We start from the raw sequence: 19,195 nt of genomic DNA on the forward strand, positions 1-19,195 counted from the left end.
GTTCTTAACTACTGGACCACCAGGGAAGCCCGATTTTTTTCTTTTTTTGGTCTAGTACACCTGTCATTTGCTGAAAATGGTGTGTTAAAAATCTGTTATGATTGGAACGTTGTCAGTTTCTTCCTTTAATCCTGTCAAGTGTTGCTTCATGTATTTTAAGGCTTTATTATTAGGTTCATACACTTTTCTAATTGTTATGTCTTTCTATTAAATTATTCCTTTATTGTTATGAAATGTCCCTTTCTATAGAGTGTTTTATAGTGTATATTTGATTTCAAAATAGTCACTCCAGGCTTTATATTCTTACTGTTAGCAGGGTATTTAATTTCCCATCCATTTGCTTTATTTTCTTTAAACTTATCAGAGTCTTTGTTTATTAAAGGTGTTTCTCTTATAGGCAGCATATCATTTGGTCATTAAAAAAAAAAATCTACTCTGTCCTTTTCAGTCTGTCTTTAATCTTACCTTGTCCCATCAACTGTTGTGTATAAATGATATAACATTTAATGTAAATTAAAATTTGGATTGAGATCTATTTTAAGATTTTTCTTTTAAAAACAGGTTTATTCAGATATGATTGACTTTCAGTATACGACATATATTTAAAGTGAACAATTTGAAAAGTTCTGACTAATGTATGTACATGAAACCATCCACCCAATCAAGTCAGTGAACATATCCATCATTCCTAAAACTTTACTCTGATTTCTTTTACTATATCTGAACCACCTGTTCCTCCTTTCAGCCTTGTCGCAGGTAACCAGTGTTCTGTTTTCTGTTACCATAGATTAATTTGCATTTTCTAGAGTTTTATATAAATGGAATCTATACGTGTGTTTGTGTGTCTAGACACACAAATATATAATAGACACATACTCTATGGGTAAATAGGAATGAAATGGCTAGTTTATAGTAAGTGCATGCTTAATTGTTTAAGGAACTGACAAACTCTTTTCTAAAGTGGTTGTAACATTTTACATTCCTATCAGGAGCATGTGAGAGTTCCACTTGCTCTGCATCCTGTTCAACACTCAGTATATAGTCAGGCTTTTTTTTTTTTTTAAAGTTGCCATTAAAGAAGTGTACAGTTGGTATCCTTGTGGGTTTTTTTTTCCAGGTATGTGTATATGTACATCTTTGAGATGATTTTCTGTCATCGGTTATTACAAGATATTAAATATAGCTTCCTGTGTTATACAGTAAATCATTTTTGCTTATCTGTTTTATGTAGTAGTGGGTATCAATCCCATACTTTCATTTATCTCCCCCCCTCCCCCTTTGGTAACCGTAAGTTTGTTTTCTATGTCTGTGGTATCTTTGTAGTTTTAATTTGAATTTCCTTAATGAGTAAATAAGTTTGAGCTCCTTTTCATGTGCTTGCCATTCTCACATCTCTTTGGTGATGTGTATGTTCAAATCTTTTGCCCTTTTAAAAAAAATCAGTTCTCTATTGTTGATTTTTAAAATATAACAGCTTTATTCATCTATTATACAATCAACTGAACCATTTAAAGCATGTAATTCAATGTTTTTTTACAGTATTCAAAGACTTGTGCAACCATCATCACAATTAATACTTTCATCCAGCCAAAAATATACACTAATCATTAGCATTCACTTCTCACTTGCCTTCAACGCCTCCAACCTAGGCAGCTATTAGCTCAGTCTCTGTCCATTTGCCTATTCTGGACATATCGTATAAATGGAATCTACAGTATGTGGTCCTTTGTGACTGGTTTCCTATTTTTGACTTTTATTCATGTTGTAGCATGTATCAGTACTTCATTTGTTTTAATTGCCGAGTGATATTCCAGTGTATGGATATGCCAGATTTTGTTTATCCATTCAACAGTGGAGGGATATTTGGGGTTGTTTCCACTTTTTTTTTTTTGGTGTATGTGTAAATATGTTTTAATTTCCCTTCAGGTTATTCTTAGGAGTGGAATTCCTGGGTCATATGTTAAAACTCATACCCTTTTGAAAAATTGCCAGTCTATTTCCCAAAGTTGGTGTACCATTTTACATTCCTGCTACTGGTGTGTTAGATGTCCTATTTCTCCAGATCCTTGTCAACGCTTTTTAATGTTTGTCTTTTTTATTTTAGCCATCCTGATAGATGTGAAGTGGTATTTCATTTTTTGATTTGTATTTATTGAATGAGTGATGATGTTGAACATGTTTTCATGTGCTTATTGACCACTTATTTACGTGTGTTCTGACAATCTGTGCCTTTTAATTGGAGTGTTTAGTGCATTTACTTTTAGTGTGATTAATGATGTGGTTAGATTTAAATCTATCATCTAGATACTTGTTTTCATTTGCTCCAACTGTCTTTTGCTCTCTTGTATTCTTTTTTGGCTTTTGATTTTTATGATTCTGTTTTATCTTCTTTGTTGTGTTACTAGCTATATATTTTGTTTTGTTGTGTTACTCATTGCCTTAGGGTTTAAAGTATAATAAATCTTTTCCTCAGTACAGTCTACCGTCAAGTGATGTTATTATTCTATGTCACCTATAGTATAAGACCCTCAAAATAATACAGTTCCATTTCTCTTTTTTTGGCCTTTATGCAATTGTTGTCATGTATTTATCTTTGTTATAAACCCCACAATGAATTATTAATTTTGTTTAAATAATTATTTGTTAGACTCTTCCATGACTCTACTTAACTTTTTAAATATATGGAGTAAAGTTATAGTAACTGTTTTATTGCTTTTTCTGTTAATTTTATCATTTATATCAGTTCTTGATTGATTATTCTCATTGTGGGTTGTGTTTTCCTGCTTCTTTGCATGCATGGTAATCTTTGAATGGATTCCAGACATTGTGGATTATACTATTTTGGGTGCTGGCTTGGTGTGTGTATGCAATTTTAAAAACAGATAACATTAACATAACAAAATTAACTATTTTAAAGTGAACTATTCATTGGCATTTAGAACATTCATGACGTTGTACAACCACCACCTCTACGTAATTGTAAAATGTTTTTATCACCTCAAAAGGGAACCCTCTACCCTTTAAACATTTGCTTCCTATTACCCTCATTTCTTGTCTAACTCACTGGTTCTTTAAGACTGTGTTATTTAATTTCTAAATATTTCTAATTTTTTCATTTCCCTCTTTTAATGATTTCTAGCTTCATTCCACTGGAGTTGGAGAAGATACATTGTATGCTTTAATTCTTTTTAAATTTATTGAGATTTATGTTCTAACATAGAGTCTGTCTTGGAGAATGTTTCATGTGCAATTGAGAAAAATGTGTATTCTGCTGTTGTTGGGTTGATTGTTCTTTTAGGTTTAGCTGGTTTATAGTGTTGTTCACGTCTTCTGTTTCCTGGTTTATCTTCAGTCTAGATGTTATATCCATTATTGAAGGTGGGGTGTTGAAGTCTCTAAGTATTACAACTGTCTATCAGTTCTGTCCATTTTTGCCTCGTAATTTGGGGCTCTGTTGTTTGGTGTGTGTGTTTTTAAACTTTTAACACTATAATTTTAACACTGATGAATTGACTTTTAAATTAACATATAATGTCCTTGTTAGTCTCCCTCCCTCCTCTCTTTCCCTCCCTTCCTTCCTCTCTCTCTCTCTCTCTCTCTCTCTCAACAGCTTTTGACTTAAGGTCTTTTTGTGTGGTATTACTGTAGCCATCAAGGTCTGGTTTGGTTACTATTTGCATGGAATATCTTTTTCCATCCCTTTACTTTTAATGTTTGTGCCTCTGTATCCAAATTAAGTTTCTTGTAGACAGTATTCAGGCAAAGCTTGGAGATACTTTGATTTTGGTTCCAATCACTGCAGTAAAGTGAATCACATGAATTTTTTGGTTTCCTTCTGCATATAAAAGTTACATCTATACTATACTTTATTAAGCGTACAATAGCATTATGGCTTAAAAAAAAAACAATGTACGTGTCTTAATTAAAAAATACTTTATTGCCAGAAAATGATAGCCATCATCTGAGCCTTTTTTTTTTTAACTTTCTAACACAGGCTTTTTTGAAACATAATACTAATACAGAAAAGTCTGCAAATTATAAATGTATAAGTCAATAAATGTTCACAGAGTGAGCACATTTATATAGTCAGCACTAGATCAAGAAACAGACCATCACCCCAGAAGCCCTCATGCCCCCCTTTTAATCAAGGGTAACCAGTATCCTGACTTCTTACAGCATCATAGGTGAGTTCTGTGTATCTTTGAAATTTAGTAATTGGACTCATTTAGTAAATACTTTTTGTGTGTCTGGCTTCTTTTGCTCAGCATTATATTTGTGAGATGAATTCAGTGAAAGTATGTAATTTAAGTTTTTTTGAATTTAATTAATTTTTTTATACAGCAGTATAGTCATCAATTTTATTAGTCTTCTTATTAGTCATCAGTTTTATACACATCACTGTATACATGTCAGTCCCAATCTCCCAATTCATCACCCCCCCCCCCCACCCCCCGCCGCTTTCCCCCCTTGGTGACCATATGTTTGTTCTCTACATCTGTGTCTCAATTTCTGTCCTGCAGACTGGTTCATCTGTACCATATTTCTAGGTTCCACATATATGCGTTAATATACGATATTTGTTTTTCTCTTTCTGACTTACTTCACTCTGTATGACAGTCTCTAGATCCATCCATGTCTCTACAAATGACCCAATTTCGTTCCTTTTTATGGCTGAGTAATATTCCACTGTATATATGTGCCACATCTTCTTTATCCATTCATCTGTTGATGGGCATTTAGGTTGCTTCCATGACCTGGCTATTGTAAATAGTGCTACAGTGAACATTGGGGTGCATGTGTGTTTTTGAATTATGGTTTTCTCTGGGTATATGCCCAGTAGTGGAATTGCTAGGTCATATGGTAATTCTATTTTTAATTTTTTAAGGAACCTCCATGCTATTCTCCATAGCGGCTGTGTCAATTTACCTTCCCACCAGCAGTGCAAGAGGGTTCCCTTTTCTCCACACCCTCTCCAGCATTTGTTACTTGTAAATTTTCTGATGATGCCCATTCTAACTGGTGTGAGGTGATACCTCATTGTAGTTTTGATTTGCATTTCTCTAATACTTAGTGATATTGAGCAGCTTTTCATGTGCTTCTTGGCCATCTGTATATCTTGTTTGGAGAAGTGTCTGTTTAGGTCTTCTGCCCATTTTTGGATTGGGTTGTTTGTTTCTTTAATATCGAGCTGCATGAGCTGTTTGTATATTTTGGAGATTACTCCTTTGTCCATTGATTCGTTTGCAAATATTTTCTCCCATTCTGAGGGTTGTCTTTTTGTCTTGATTATGGTTTCCTTTGCTGTGCAAAAGCTTTTAAATTGCATTAGGTCCCATTTGTTTATTTTTGTTTTTATTTCCATTACTCTAGGAGGTGGATCAAAAAAGATCTTGCTGTGATTTATGTCAAAGAGTGTTCTTCCTATGTTTTCCTCTAAGAGTTTTATAGTGTCTGGTCTTACATTTAGGTTTCTAATCCATTTTGAGTTTATTTTTGTGTATGGTGTTAGGGAGTGTTCTAATTTCATTCTTTCACATGTAGCTGTCCATTTTTCCCAGCACCACTTATTGAAGAGGCTGTCTTTTCTCCATTGTATATCCTTGCCTCCTTTGTCACAGATTAGTTGACCATAGGTGCGTGGGTTTACCTCTGGGCTTTCTATCTTGTTCCATTGATCTATGTTTCTGTTTTTGTGCCAGTACCATATTGTCTTGATTACTGTAGCTTTGTAGTATAGTCTGAAGTCAGGGAGTCTGATTCCTCCAGCTCTGTTTTTTTCCCTCAAGACTGCTTTGGCTATTTGGGGTCTTTTGTGTATCCATACAGATTTTGAGATTTTTTTTTGTTCTTGTTCCGTAAAAAATGCCATTGGTAATTGGATACGGATTGCATTGAATCTGTAGATTGCTTTGGGTAGTAGAGTCATTTTCACAATATTGATTCTTCCTATCCAAGAACATGGTATATCTCTCCTTCTGTTGGTATCATCTTTAATTTCTTTCATCAGTGTCTTATAATTATCTGCATACAGGTCTTTTGTCCCCCTAGGTAGGTTTATTCCTAGGTATTTTATTCTTTTGTTGCAATGGTAAATGGGAGTGTTTTTAATTTCTCTTTCAGATTTTTCATCATTAGTGTATAGGAATGCAGGAGATTTCTGTGCATTAATTTTGTATCCTGCAACTTTACCGAATTCATTGATTAGCTCTAGTAGTTTCTGGTGGCATCTTTCGGATTCTCTATGTATAGTATCATGTCATCTGCAAAGGGTGACAGTTTTACTTCTTCTTTTCCAATTTGTATTCCTTTTATTTCTTTTTCTTCTCTGATTGCCATGGCTAGGACTTCCAAAACTATGTTGAATGATAGTGGTGAGAGTGGACATCCTTGTCTTGTTCCTGATCTTAGAGGAAATGCTTTCAGTTTTTCACCATTGAGAATGATGTTTGCTGTGGGTTTGTCATATATGGCCTTTCTTATGTTGAGGTGGATTCCCTCTGTGCCCACTTTCTGGAGATTTTTTATCATAAATGGGTGCTGAATTTTGTCAAAAGCTTTTTCTGCATCTATTGAGATGATCATGTGGTTTTTATTCTTAAATTTGTTAATATGATGTATCACATTGATTGATTTGCATATATTGAAGAATCCTTGCATCCCTGGGATAAATCCCACATGATCATGGTGTATGATCCTTTTAATGTGTTGTTGGATTCTGTTTGCTAGTATTTTGTTGAGGATTTTTGCATCTATATTCATCAGTGATATTTGTCTGTAATTTTCTTTTCTTGTAGTATCTTTGTCTGGTTTTGGTATCAGGGTGATGGTGGCCTCATAAAATGAGTTTGGGAGTGTTCCTTCCTCTGCAATTTTTTGGAAGAGTTTGAGAAGGATGGGTGTTAGCTCTTCTCTAAATGTTTGATAGAATTCACCTGTGAAGCCATCTGGTCCTGGACTTTTGTTTGTTGGAAGATTTTAAATCACAGTTTCAATTTCATTCCTTGTGATTGGTCTGTTCATATTTTCTATTTCTTCCTGTTTCAGTCATGGGAGGTTACACCTTTCTAAGAATTTGTCCATTTCTTCCAGGTTGTCCATTTTATTGGCATAGAGTTGCTTGTAGTTGTCTCTTAGGATGCTTTGTATTTCTGCGGTGTCTGTTGTAACTTCTTTTTCATTTCTAATTTTATTGATTTGAGTCCTCTCCCTCTTTTTCTTGATGAGTTTGGCTAATGTTTTATCAATTTTGTTTATCTTCTCAAAGAACCAGCTTTTGGTTTTATTGATCTTTGCTATTGTTTTCTTTGTTTCTGTTTCATTTATTTCTGCTCTGATCTTTATGATTTCTTCCCTTCTGCTAGCTTTGGGTTTTGTTTGTTCTTCTTTCTCTAGTTGCTTAGGTGTAAGGTTAGGTTGTTTATTTGAGATATTTCTTGTTTCTTGAGGTAGGATTTTATTGCTATAAACTTCTCTCTTAGAACTTCTTTTGCTGCATCCCATAGGTTTTGGATCGTCGTGTTTTCATTGTCATTTGTCTCTAGGTGTTTTTTGATTTCCTCTTTGATTTCTTCAGTGATCGCTTGGTTATTCAGTAACGTATTGTTTAGCTTCCATGTGTTTGTGTTTTTTACGTTTTTTCCCGTGTAATTGATTTCTAATCTCATAGCGTTGTGGTTAGAAAAGATGCTTGATATGATTTCAGTTTTCTTAAATTTACTGAGACTTGATTTGTGACCTAAGATGTGATCTATCCTGGAGAATGTTCCCATGCACAGTTGAGAAGAAAGTGTTATATGCTGTTTTTGGATGCAATGTCCTATAAATATCAATTAAATCTATCTTGTCTATTGTGTCATTTAAAGCTTGTGTTTCCTTATTAATTTTCTGTTTGGATCTGTCCATTGGTGTAAGTGAGGTGTTAAAGTCTCCCACTATTATTGTGTCACTGTCGGTTTCCTCTTTTATAGCTGTTAGCAGTTGCCTTATGTATTGAGGTGCTCCTATGTTGGGTGCATATATATTTATAATTGTTATATCTTCTTCTTGGGTTGATCCCTTGATCATTATGTAGTGTACTTCCTTGTCTCTTGTAGCATTCTTTGTGTTAAAGTCTATTTTATCTGATATGAGTGTTGCTACTCCAGCTTTCTTTTGATTTCCATGTGCATGGAATATCTTTTTCCATCACCTCACTTTCAGTCTGTGTGTTTTCCTAGGTCTGAAGTGGGTGTCTTGTAGACAGCATATATATGGGTCTTGTTTTTGTATCCATTCAGCAAGCCTGTGTCTTTTGGTTGGAGCATTTAATCCATTCACGCTTAAGGTAATTATCAATATGTATGTTCCTATGACCATTTTCTTAATCGTTTTGCGTTTATTTTTGTAGGTCCTTTTTTTCTCTTGTGTTTCCCACTTAGAGAAGTTCCTTTAGCATTTGTTGTAGAGCTGGTTTGGTGGTGCTGAATTCTCTTAGCTTTTGCTTGTCTGTAAGAAAGAGACAATCTGAATGAGATCTTGAATGAGATCCTCGACGGGTAGAGTAATCTTGGTTGTAGGTTCTTCCCTTTCATCACTGTAAGTGTATCATGCCACTCCCTTCTGGCTTATAGAGTTTCTGCTGTGAAATCAGATCCCGCAAGTCGTGCTGGCCGGGTTGGGGGGAAAAAGTAAGGATAACAATAACAAAGTGAAAAATAAAATTAGACTAGGGAACTAACACCTATGTTAAAAAAATACAAAAATAAAGATATAGGTGAAAGAACAACCAAAAGGTAAAAGAGAACCACGATAGTAAAAAAGAGGAGGGGGAAAAAAAAAAGTAAGAAAGGTGGAAAAGGCCTTGGCTTTGGAGGGCGGGGCCGAAGCAGGGGTGAGGTTTGGGTGGTGGGCGGGGTGTATGCTTAGTACCCACAGGGGTGGAAAAGGCCCGGGGTGTGTGTGTGTGTGGGGGGGCGGCTTAGGCTCAACAGAACAGAAGGGGCCCAGGCATGCCTCCTGCCTCTGGTCTCAGAGGCTGGGGGACCCCACCTGGGAGCCCAGAAGGCTTTCTGGCTTGAGTGGATGGGGTAGACGCCTTCCTCTCCTGCTCCTACAGTCATGGAGGGCCCCTTGCGCCTGCCTCTCCACATCTCCCCAGCCTTCCTCCTATGCCCCCAGGGCCAACCCAGCCCAGCGGGGACCTTTGAGAGCATAGGACCCGGCCTAGCCCGAGATGGGCAAACATCCCCGGCTAATTGGGCAGGGGAAATGCTGGGCCTGTTGCCCCCTGATCCGAGCCCCTGAGGGTCCCTCCAGGCGTGGATACCCTTCCCCCCCCTCAGCCACCCCTCAGGGGTGCCGGTCCTGTCCGGCCTCCACTTCTCCTCCCCCCTCAGTGCCCCCACATCCTACCGGTTTTCTTGGGGGTTCTTCCCGTCTCCTTGGGCATCAGGGTCCCCCACTGGTGTCTGGCAAGTGCCCCAGTTGTGGGGAGATGCGCGCTCTGCATCTTCCCACACTGTCATCTTGACTCCTCTCTCTAACCTTACAAAATTTACTTCTTAATTTTTAAAACTTTGAAATTATTGTTTGATCCATAGGCTGCAGAATGGAAAATGTGTTAACAGGCCTGAAAGCAACATAAAACTCATTGTACATCTCCATTAGCGTTCTTGGGTGATGAGGTACATTGTCATTGAGCAGTATTATATTGGAAGGAATCTTTTTTCTGAGCAGTAGATCTCAACTGTGGGCTTAAAATATTCAGTAACCCATGTTGTAAACAGATGTACAGTCGTCCAGGATTTGTTGTTCCATTTTTAGAGCATAGACAGAGTAGATTTAGCATAATTCTTAACGATTCTAGGAGTTTTGAAGTACTAAATGAGCATTGGCTTCAACTTTAAGTCACCAGCTGCAGTAGTGCCTAGTAAGATAGTTGGGGGTGTTGTCAGGGCCCTTGAAACATTGAAGCCAGACATTGGCTTCTCTAGCTATGAAACTCCTAGATGTCATCTTCCAATTGAAGGCTGTTTCATCTACATTGAAAATCTGTTGTTTAGTGTAGCAACCTTCATTAATTATCTTCGCTAGCTCTTCTGGATAACTTGCTGTAGCTTCTGTATCAGCACTTGCTGCTTCACCTTGCACTTTGATGTTACGGAGGCAGCTTCATTCCTTAAACCTCATGAAACAAACTCTGCTAGCTTTATACATTTCTTCTGCAGCTTCCTCATCTCTCTCAGTCTTCTTAGAATTGAAGAGAATTAAGGCCTTGCTCTGCATTTGGCTTTGTTGTGGCTGGCTTGATCTTCTATCCAGACTCCTGAAACTTTTTCCATATCAACAATAAGGGTGTTTTGTTTTCTTATCATTTGTGTGTTCACAATAGTGTCACTTTTAATTTTCTTTAGGAATTTTTCCTTTGCATTCACAACATAGCTGGCTCTTTGGTACAAGAGGCCTAGCTTTCAGCCTCCCTTGGCTTTTGACATGTCTTCCTCACTGAGCTTAATCATTTTTAGCTTTTGATTTAAAGTGAGAGATGCGCAATTCTTCCTTTCGCTTAAACACTACTTGAATTGAACACAATTTCAGTATTGTTGTGTCTTGGAATAGGGAGGTCTGAGGAGAGGGAGAGAGATAGGGGAACAGCTGGTCAATGGAACAGTCAGAACATACAACATTTGTTGAATTAAATTTGCTGTTGTGAATGGGTGTGGCACCCCAAAACAATTAAATAGTAACGTCAAACATCACTGATCGTGGATACTATGACAAATATAATAACGAAAAAGCTGAGATATTGCGAAAATTACAAAATGTGACAAAGAGGCATGAAGCAAGCAAATGTTGGAAAAATGGTGCCAGTAGACTTGCTTGATGCAGAATTGCCACAGACCTTCAATTTATAAAAAATGCAACATCTGTGAAGAGCAGTAAAATGAGGTATGCCTGTATAGTTGGAGCATTGTGTTTTTTTTTTGTTTTTTTTTTGTGGTGCGCGGGCCTCTCACCGTTGTGGCCTCTCCCGTTGTGGCTTCTCCCGTTGTGGAGCACAGGCTCTGGACACGCAGGCTCAGCAGCCATGGCTCATGGGCCCAGCCGCTCCACGGCATGTGGGATCCTCCCAGACTGGGGCACGAACCCATGTCCCCTGCATCGGCAGGCGGACTCTCAACCACTGCGCCACCAGGGAAGCCCTGGAGCGTATTCTTAATTCACTTAGCCAATCTCTCTCTCTTGTTTTTGACGGGATAGTTTAACCCGTTTCCATTTAAAGTAGGTACTGATAATTTATGCCATTTTACTATTTTTCCTGTACGTTTTATGCCCCCCTTTGTTCTTCTATTTCTCCAATACTGCCTTTTTTCTTAAATTAATTTTTTTGGATTTGTGCCCTTTTGATTGCCTTTCTTTTTTTTTTTCTTTTATTTTCATTTCTTTCTTTCTTTCTTTTTTTCGTTTCCTCCCCCAGCATGCGGGATCTTAGTTCCCTGACCAGGGATTGAACCCGTGCCCCCTGAAGTGGAAGTGTGGAGTCTTAACCACTGGACCACCAGGGAAGTCCTGCCTTCCTTTTTTTTTTTTTTTTTATTTTAAGATTTATTTTAGGCTGCGTTGGGTCTTAGTTGTAGCATGTGGGATCTTTGTTGAGGCACATGGGATCTTTCGTTGCGGCGTGAGGGCTCTTTGTTGTGGTGCGCGGGCTTCTCTCTAGTTGTGGTGTGCGGGTTTTCTCTTCTCTAGTTGGGGCTCGCAGGCTCCAGGGCGTGTGGGCTCTGTCGTTGTGTTGTGCAGGTTCCAGAGCACATAGGCTCTGTAGTTTGTGGCACGTGGGCTGTAAGTTGAGACGTGCAAGCTCAGTAGCTGTGGCGTGTGGGCTTAGTTGCCCCACATTATGTGGGATCTTAGTTCCCTGACCAGGGATTGAACCCATGTCCCCTGCATTGCAAGGTGGATTCTTTACCACTGAACCACCAGGGAAGTCCCCCGCCTTCCTTTTCTTTTGTGTATATTTTTAAGGCACAGTTGACCTTTGAACAACATGGGAGATAGGGGCACTGACCCACTGTGTAGTCAAAAATCCAAGTATAATGTATAGTTGGCCCTCTATATATATGTGATTCCTCCATATCCAAGGTTCCACGTCCACAGATTCAACAAACTCTGGATTGTGTAGTACTGTAGTATTTACTATGGACAAATTGCATGTAAGTGGACCTGCACAGTTCAAACCTGTGTTTTACAAGGGCCAACTTCATTTTCTTGCTGGTTTCTATGAGGATTACAATTAACATCCTAAATTTGTAATAACTTTGAATTTTTTTAAAAAAATTATTTTTGGCTGCGTTGGGTCTTCGTTGCTGTGCGTGGGCTTTCTCTAGTTGTGGTGAGTGGGGGCTACTCTTCGTTGCATTGCACGGGCTTCTCATTGTGGTGGCTTCTCGTTGCGGAGCACGGGCTCTAGGCGTATAGGCTTCAGTAGTTGCAGCATGTGGGCTTCAGTAGTTGTGGCATGCAGGCCTTAGAGCGCATGGACTTCAGTAGTTGTGATGCATGGGCTCTAGGGCATGCAGGCTTCAATAGTTGTGGTGTGTGGGCTCACTAGTTGTGGGTTGTGGGCTCTAGAGCACAGGCTCAGTAGTTGTGGCGTACGGGCTTAGTTGCTCCGTGACACGCAGGATCTTCCCGGACCAGGGTTTGAACCCGTGCCCCCTGCATTGGCAGCCGGATTCTTAACCACTGCGCCACCAGGGAAGTCCCACTTTGAATTGATACCAACTTAGCTTCAGTAGCATACAAAAAATTCTGCTCACATTCCCCCACCTTTCTATTGTTTTTTCAAAATTTGTGTCTTTATACATATCGTGTGCCCATTAACATAGACATATAGTTATTTTTTTCATGCATTTGTCTTTTAAACCATGCAGGAAATATAAAGAAGAGTTACAAATCAAAACTATCATAATGCTGGCTTTAATTTTTACCTATATTTAACTTTTACTGGCGTTAAAAATTTTTTTTTGGTACGGCTTTTAGTTACTGTCTAGTGTTCTTTCGTTTAGCCAGAAGGACCCCCTTTCCAATTTCTTGTAGGGCAGGTCTCTTAGCAACAGATTCCCTCACCTTCTGTTTCGTTGGGAATGTCTGTCTTTTTCCATATTTGAAGGATAGCTTTGCTTGATTTAGAATTCTTGGGTGACAGGTTTTTTTCTTTCAGAAATTTAAAAATGTCATTGTACACACCCTAATGGCCCCTGTTGAATTCGGTGAGAAATTTGTTGTTTAATCTTACTGAGGATTCTTTGTATGTGACAAGTTGCTTTTCTGTTAATCTTTTAAAGATTCTCTTTTTTCTTGGCTTTTAGCAGTGATTATTATTTTATCTCAGTGCAGATCTCTTTGTGTTTATTCTTCTCGTGGTTTCTTGAGCCTCTTGAATGTGTAGATTCACGTAATTATCTAATTCGGAAGTTTTTGGCCAATATTTCTTAAAATATTTTCTCTGTTCCTCTTTTTCCTTTTCTTCTGGGATTCCCATTGTTTGTATGTTAGTAGGCATGATTGTGTCCTACAGGTTTCGTAGGAACTCCTCTGCTCCCCTTTTTTAAATGATCCTGAAACTGGATAATTTCAATTGGTCTACCTTTAAGTTTACTGAGTTTTTTTCTTTACCTACTCACATCTGTTGTTGAGACCCTCTAGTGTAGTTTTCATTCTGGTTATTACAATTTTCAATGTCAGTGTCTCTGTTTGGTTCCTTTTTGAAATGACTGTTGATTCTCTGTTGAGACATCATTGTCCTGGTGTCCTTTAGCTCCTTGACCTTGCTCTCCTTTATCTTTGAGCAGATCTAAGACAGTTGATTTAAAGTCTGCACTAAATGTCTGTGCTTCTACAGAGACAGATTCTCTTCAGTTCTCCTGTGAATGGGCTGTACTTTCTTTTTCTTTGCATGCTTTGTAACTCTCTTGAAAACTGGATGTACTGAATATTATGATATGGTAACTCTGGAAAGTGGGTTCTTTACTCACGGTTTAATTATGTTGCTTGCTGTATGCTGCAGTTATTTGCCTTTTTAGTGGTCTTCTATGTAATTTTTAAAAAAGTGTGCATTCTTTGTCACTTTGTTCTCTAAAGTCTGTTTCTGTAGTTTGTGTTCAACTAGTTTTTTGACAGAGTTTTGCTTGAATACCAGGTGCCAAAATAGTGAGAGAGAGGGAGAATCAAAAAGAAAAAAAAAAAAAAAAAGGAAAAAAGCAACACCTCTTCCAGTCTTTGCAGATTGGCTCTGTGCTAGGACTGTTCCTTCAGTGGCTAGCCAGTCTTCTTACCACTCTCCCTTACTTAGCCTTCACTCCCTACTTGCCCTGTACCAGGAGATAGACCAGAGATGAAAGGTTAGTGTCTCATCAGGTCTTTTAGGAATATGCATCCTGCCCTGGGCATGTGGTGCTGTCTAAATTCCCTAGAATGAACAGACACTTCCCAGTGCCCCAATTTCCAAGAGAAACTTTGTCCCCAGCTTTTCCTCTTAGGCTCTTGGCACTAGGTTATTTGCTTGAACCATGATCTTTCGCCCCAGGGACCTGTGGGTATTTTGTCTGCCTTACAGTGGTTTGAGGATACCCACCACTTTTCTGCCCTGAGTGAGTTCTGAGCTTGTCAAAAGAATAAGCATGTTGTGTCAGTTCTTCAGTAGCCAACAGACACTTTAGAGAAACACAATTATTTGCAAATAAAGTCTGCTCTGCTCCTTCTGAAACCAGAAGCTGGGGTTCTTCACTGGGAATACAAGATGCTATCTTCAAGACCTCTGCTGAATCCATGGGTCAAGGGAAAGTAAAAATTCCCAAAGCTTTCCTGCCTTTTTTTTGGGGGGGGTGGTGCGCTGCGTGGATTGCGGGATCTTAGTTCCCTGACCAAGGACTGAACTTGGGCCCATGGCAGTGAGAGCACTTGAGTCCTAACCGCTGGACCTCAAGGGAACTCCCCACTTTCCTGCCATTTTTTTTTTTTTTTTGCTGTACGCGGGCCTCTCACTGTTGTGACCTCTCCCGTTGTGGAGCACAGGCTCCGGACGCGCAGCCTCAGCGGCCATGGCTCACGGGCCCAGCCGCTCCACAGCATGTGGGATCTTCCCAGACCGAGGCACAAACTCGTGTCCCCTGCATCGGCAGGCGGACTCTCAACCACTGCACCACCGGGGAAGCCCTTTCCTGCCATTTTTAAGTTGCTTTTTTCTGACTGAGCGTTTGCTTGGTTGCTGCAAACCTTTCACTTTCTTTCCCAGAGTCCTGACAAAATTGGTTCTGATAGTTTCTGCTTGACTTCTTGATGTTTCTGTGGTGGAATGTGCCCTTGGAGCTGCCTTCTCCCCCATTTTTGCTAACATAAATCTGGACATTTTTGCATCCCTGTAAGTCTCCTTGAGTTTTGTTCTGAAATACAGTTATGTTCCTTGGAAACAGTTTGATCTTTTCAGGTCCTGCTCTTATGATTTATTCAGTGGGTCCAGAGCAGTGCTCAGTCTAGGGGTACTTATTCCCACTACTGAGGCAAGACCTTTATGAGTCTTTTACCCAGTGAAAGCCCTGTGAGTTGGGAGTTTTTCCAGTCTGGCTCAGGGAACAGGCACTGTTCCTAGACCTTTGTGCCAGCTGGATACTGTTCGCTCTAATCTTTTTGGCTGGTTCTTTTTCCAGCCTCAGGTAATTTCTCTACTCACATGTTCTCTGTTTAATACTCATGTAATGCTGTTTCTCTTTCTCTGTCTTTGAGTGTTCTCTCTCTGAAGGGCTTTCATTTCTGGTACTTGGCTTTGCCAATTTTAGCTTTCTTGGTCTCACCCATCTCCTATACTTTGAGAGTGTCCTGGGCTTGGCCTCAGTTTCTCTCCCTGAGTCTTGGCCTGGAAGAACTCTCAAGACATTAAGAGGGGGCAAACAGAGGGCTCACCTCATTTGTCTATTACCTCTTTGAGATTGTTGTCTTTCTGTAGCTGATACACAGGTATCTTGAGAACCACTGTCTAAATTATTTTGTCCCTTTTTTTTTTGAGTGTGTGGGGTATGCATTGTTTCATGCAGGAGGATAAATTTGGTCCTTGTTATTCCATCTTGACCAATCTCCTACTATTTCTCCTTAGCCTTGATTTTTTTCTCTTATTTTATTATTCTTCTGTTCCCTCTTTTCTTCCTTATTTGTGATTATAATGAATATTTTTAACATTGCATTTTAATCAGTTTAATAATGCGGTTATTTAATATTGCATTTAAATGTAATTGTAAATTAAATTACCTTTTGGGCCATATCGCTTTCTATATATACAAGTATTAATATCTGTGTAGTGGTTGCTCCAGGGATTACAAATTTCATACAAATAAGTTCAGTCTACTATGTGTACCACTTCACACAAAATGTAGAAACCTTGAAACTGTATAGATCTCTTTTACCTGCTCCTTCCCCAATCTTTGTTATAGTTTTACACACATTGAAAACTTTACAAGACAGCATTTTAACTTTTGATGTAAGCAGTCATATGTATTTTAAGTGAAAGGAGGTATTATGATTGTTTTATCAGCCAATAATCTATCAAAACTACCTGCATGTTTATCATGCTTCATTTTCCCCTTCATCTTGGAGCTTACTTCTTGGGTCATTGTTTTCTGCCCGAGGAAAATTGTTTGGTATTCCCTTTAATGGAAATTTGTTTAGAGATATTTTTTGGCTTTGTTATTTATCCAGTTCTTTTAGTGATAACTTCCCTTTGGGTTATATTAAGATTTTTATTTCTCTTTTTGGTTTTCTGTAGTTTTATTAATGTGCCTATGTGTGGATTTATATTTATTTACCCTGGGATTTATTGTGGTTCTTCAGTCTATGACTTGCCATCTTTCTTCTGTTTTAGAAAGTTTTCAGTTATTATCATTTTTTAAAAGATTTATTATTTATTTATCTATCTATATCTATTTATGTGTTTATTTTTGGCTGCATTGGGTCTTAGTTGTGGCATGCGGGATCTTCATTGAGGCATGCAGGATCTTTGTTGAAGCATGCGGGATCTTTCGTGGCGTTGCTTGGACTCTTTGTTGTGGCGTGCGGGCTTCTCTCTAGTTGTGGCACACAGGCTCCAGGGCGTGTGAGCTCTGTAGTTGTGATGCACGGGCTCCAGAGCGTGTGGGCTCTGTAGTTTGCAGCACACGGGCTTTCTAGTTGAGGCGCATGAACTCAGTAGTTGTGGCACGTGGGCTTAGTTGCCCCACGGCATGTGGGATCTTAGCTCCTTGACCAGGGATTGAACCCGCGTCCCCTGCACTGTAAGGCGGATTCTTTACCACTGGACCACCAGGGACGTCCCAGTTATTATCATTTTAAATATTGCTTTTTTTTCCCTCTCATATTTCTCTGGGACTCTAATTACATGTGTGTTAGGCCTGCCCATCATGTTGTTTTCGTTTCCTGTCTTTTTGTATTTTTCTTTTTTTTTTTTTGTGGTACGCGGGCCTCTCACTGTTGTGGCCTCTCCCGTTGTGGAGCGCAGGCTCAGCGGCCATGGCTCACGGGTCCAGCCGCTCCGTGGCATATGGGATCTTCCCAGACCGGGGCACGAACCCGCGTCCCCTGCATCGGCAGGCGGACTCTCAACCACTGTGCCACCAGGGAAGCCCTATTCTTCATACTTCTGTGCTAATGTTCTGAATATTTTCTTCTGACCTATTTTGTTGTTGTTCTAATTCTGTTTTCAGCTAATGGCTGTTTTCAGCCATTGTTAATCCCATTTATTGATTTTATAATTTTTGTTTTTACTCCTGTAATTTTTTGATTTAGAGTTTTCAGTTCTTTGAAGAAATTTTAAATTTTGTGTTGTGTGTATTTGAACATAATAAACATACTTTTTATAAATGTCTGTATCTGAAACTCCAAAATACAAATATGTTTTGATCTTCATGTTTCTACTGGTTTTCATTCATGTTGTCTTGACTCTCATGTGTTTAGTATTTTTCATTGTGCCGAAAATGGTAATGAACTAGTATTAGAAATTATTTGTAGCCAAAGTGACATTGTTTTTCTCTAAAGAGGATGTATATTAGCTTCTGTCTGGTGTCTGGGGGCACTTGTAATTTAGGGTTATGTGAGTCAAATTTCAGAGTTTGAGATGATCAAAGCCCAGCTGCAGTCTCTGGGTGGGCCTATGTACTTTTAGTTTATTGTCATTCCTGGCTTGCAGCCCCTCAGTGTTGCCGCTGAAAGAGGGAAGGGATTTACTAGTGTTCTTCTTTTCCCTTAGTTGTCTATGGATGTAGATCCCTGTACTTTCAGCCTTCTGAGTTTGTCAGAAGTACCTTTCACTCTCTCAGCTGCTTTCTTTGAAATAGGCAAATGTCCCCTGGGTGACAAAATGGTCAAAAGTTGTACTAAACTCCCTTGACTTCCATCCTTTTCAAGTTTTGGCCCAGTAATTCCTTACTATGACATCAGCTCTTTGATACCTTTAGTCACATTTTGAAAATTAAAAGAAACAGCATTTAATATTAATATTTAAATTGATAAATTGTTAATATATTTTAAGTGAAATCTTAAAATAGTAGAACAATGATCGTTAGTATTAGTGTTTAAAATGTCAACATTTGTATAACAGTTAAAAATTTAATACATTTAAGATTTAAAGTATTAAAATTTTTATTATAGGTTTTCAGCTATAAAACTTCATACTTTTAAAATTAATTAATCAATTAATTAATTTTTGGATGAGTTGGATCTTTGTTGCTGTGCGCCGGCTTTCTCTAGTTGCAGCCAACAGGGGCTACTCTTTGTTGCTGTGTGTGAGCTTCTCATTGCAGTGGCTTCTCTTGTTGCGGAGCAGGGGTCTACGCACCGGGCTTCAGTAGTTGTGGCACACGGGCTCAGTAGTTGTGGCACACGGGCTCAGTAGTTGTGGCTTGTGGGCTCTAGAGCACAGGCTCAGTAGTTGTGACACATGGGCTTAGTTGCTCCGCAGCATATGGGATCCTCCCTGACCAGGGCTCGAACCCATGTCCCCTGCATTGGCAGGCGGATTGTTAACCACTGCACCACCAGGGAAGTCCCAAAACTTCATACTTTTATAGTGGTTCTCAGAGGAATTATTGATCTGAATTATTCAGTTTACTCTTATGAAAAGTGTCAGTGCCAGCATCTGAATTAAAAATTTCCCTTGGGGGGCTTCCCTGGT

The 19,195-nt window shown here is 38.9% G+C and overlaps 1 protein-coding gene across 7 annotated transcripts in view; it reads left to right on the plus strand.

Annotated features, from left to right (window-relative positions):
• MLLT10 (MLLT10 histone lysine methyltransferase DOT1L cofactor) overlaps window positions 1-19,195 on the plus strand; it is a 249,253-nt gene that overhangs the window by 70,665 nt on the left and 159,393 nt on the right. The window lies entirely within an intron of this gene.

The sequence above is a fragment of the Grampus griseus genome (assembly GCF_964374135.1).
Source record: "Grampus griseus genome assembly, chromosome: 2".
NCBI classification, from domain to species: Eukaryota; Metazoa; Chordata; class Mammalia; order Artiodactyla; family Delphinidae; genus Grampus; species Grampus griseus.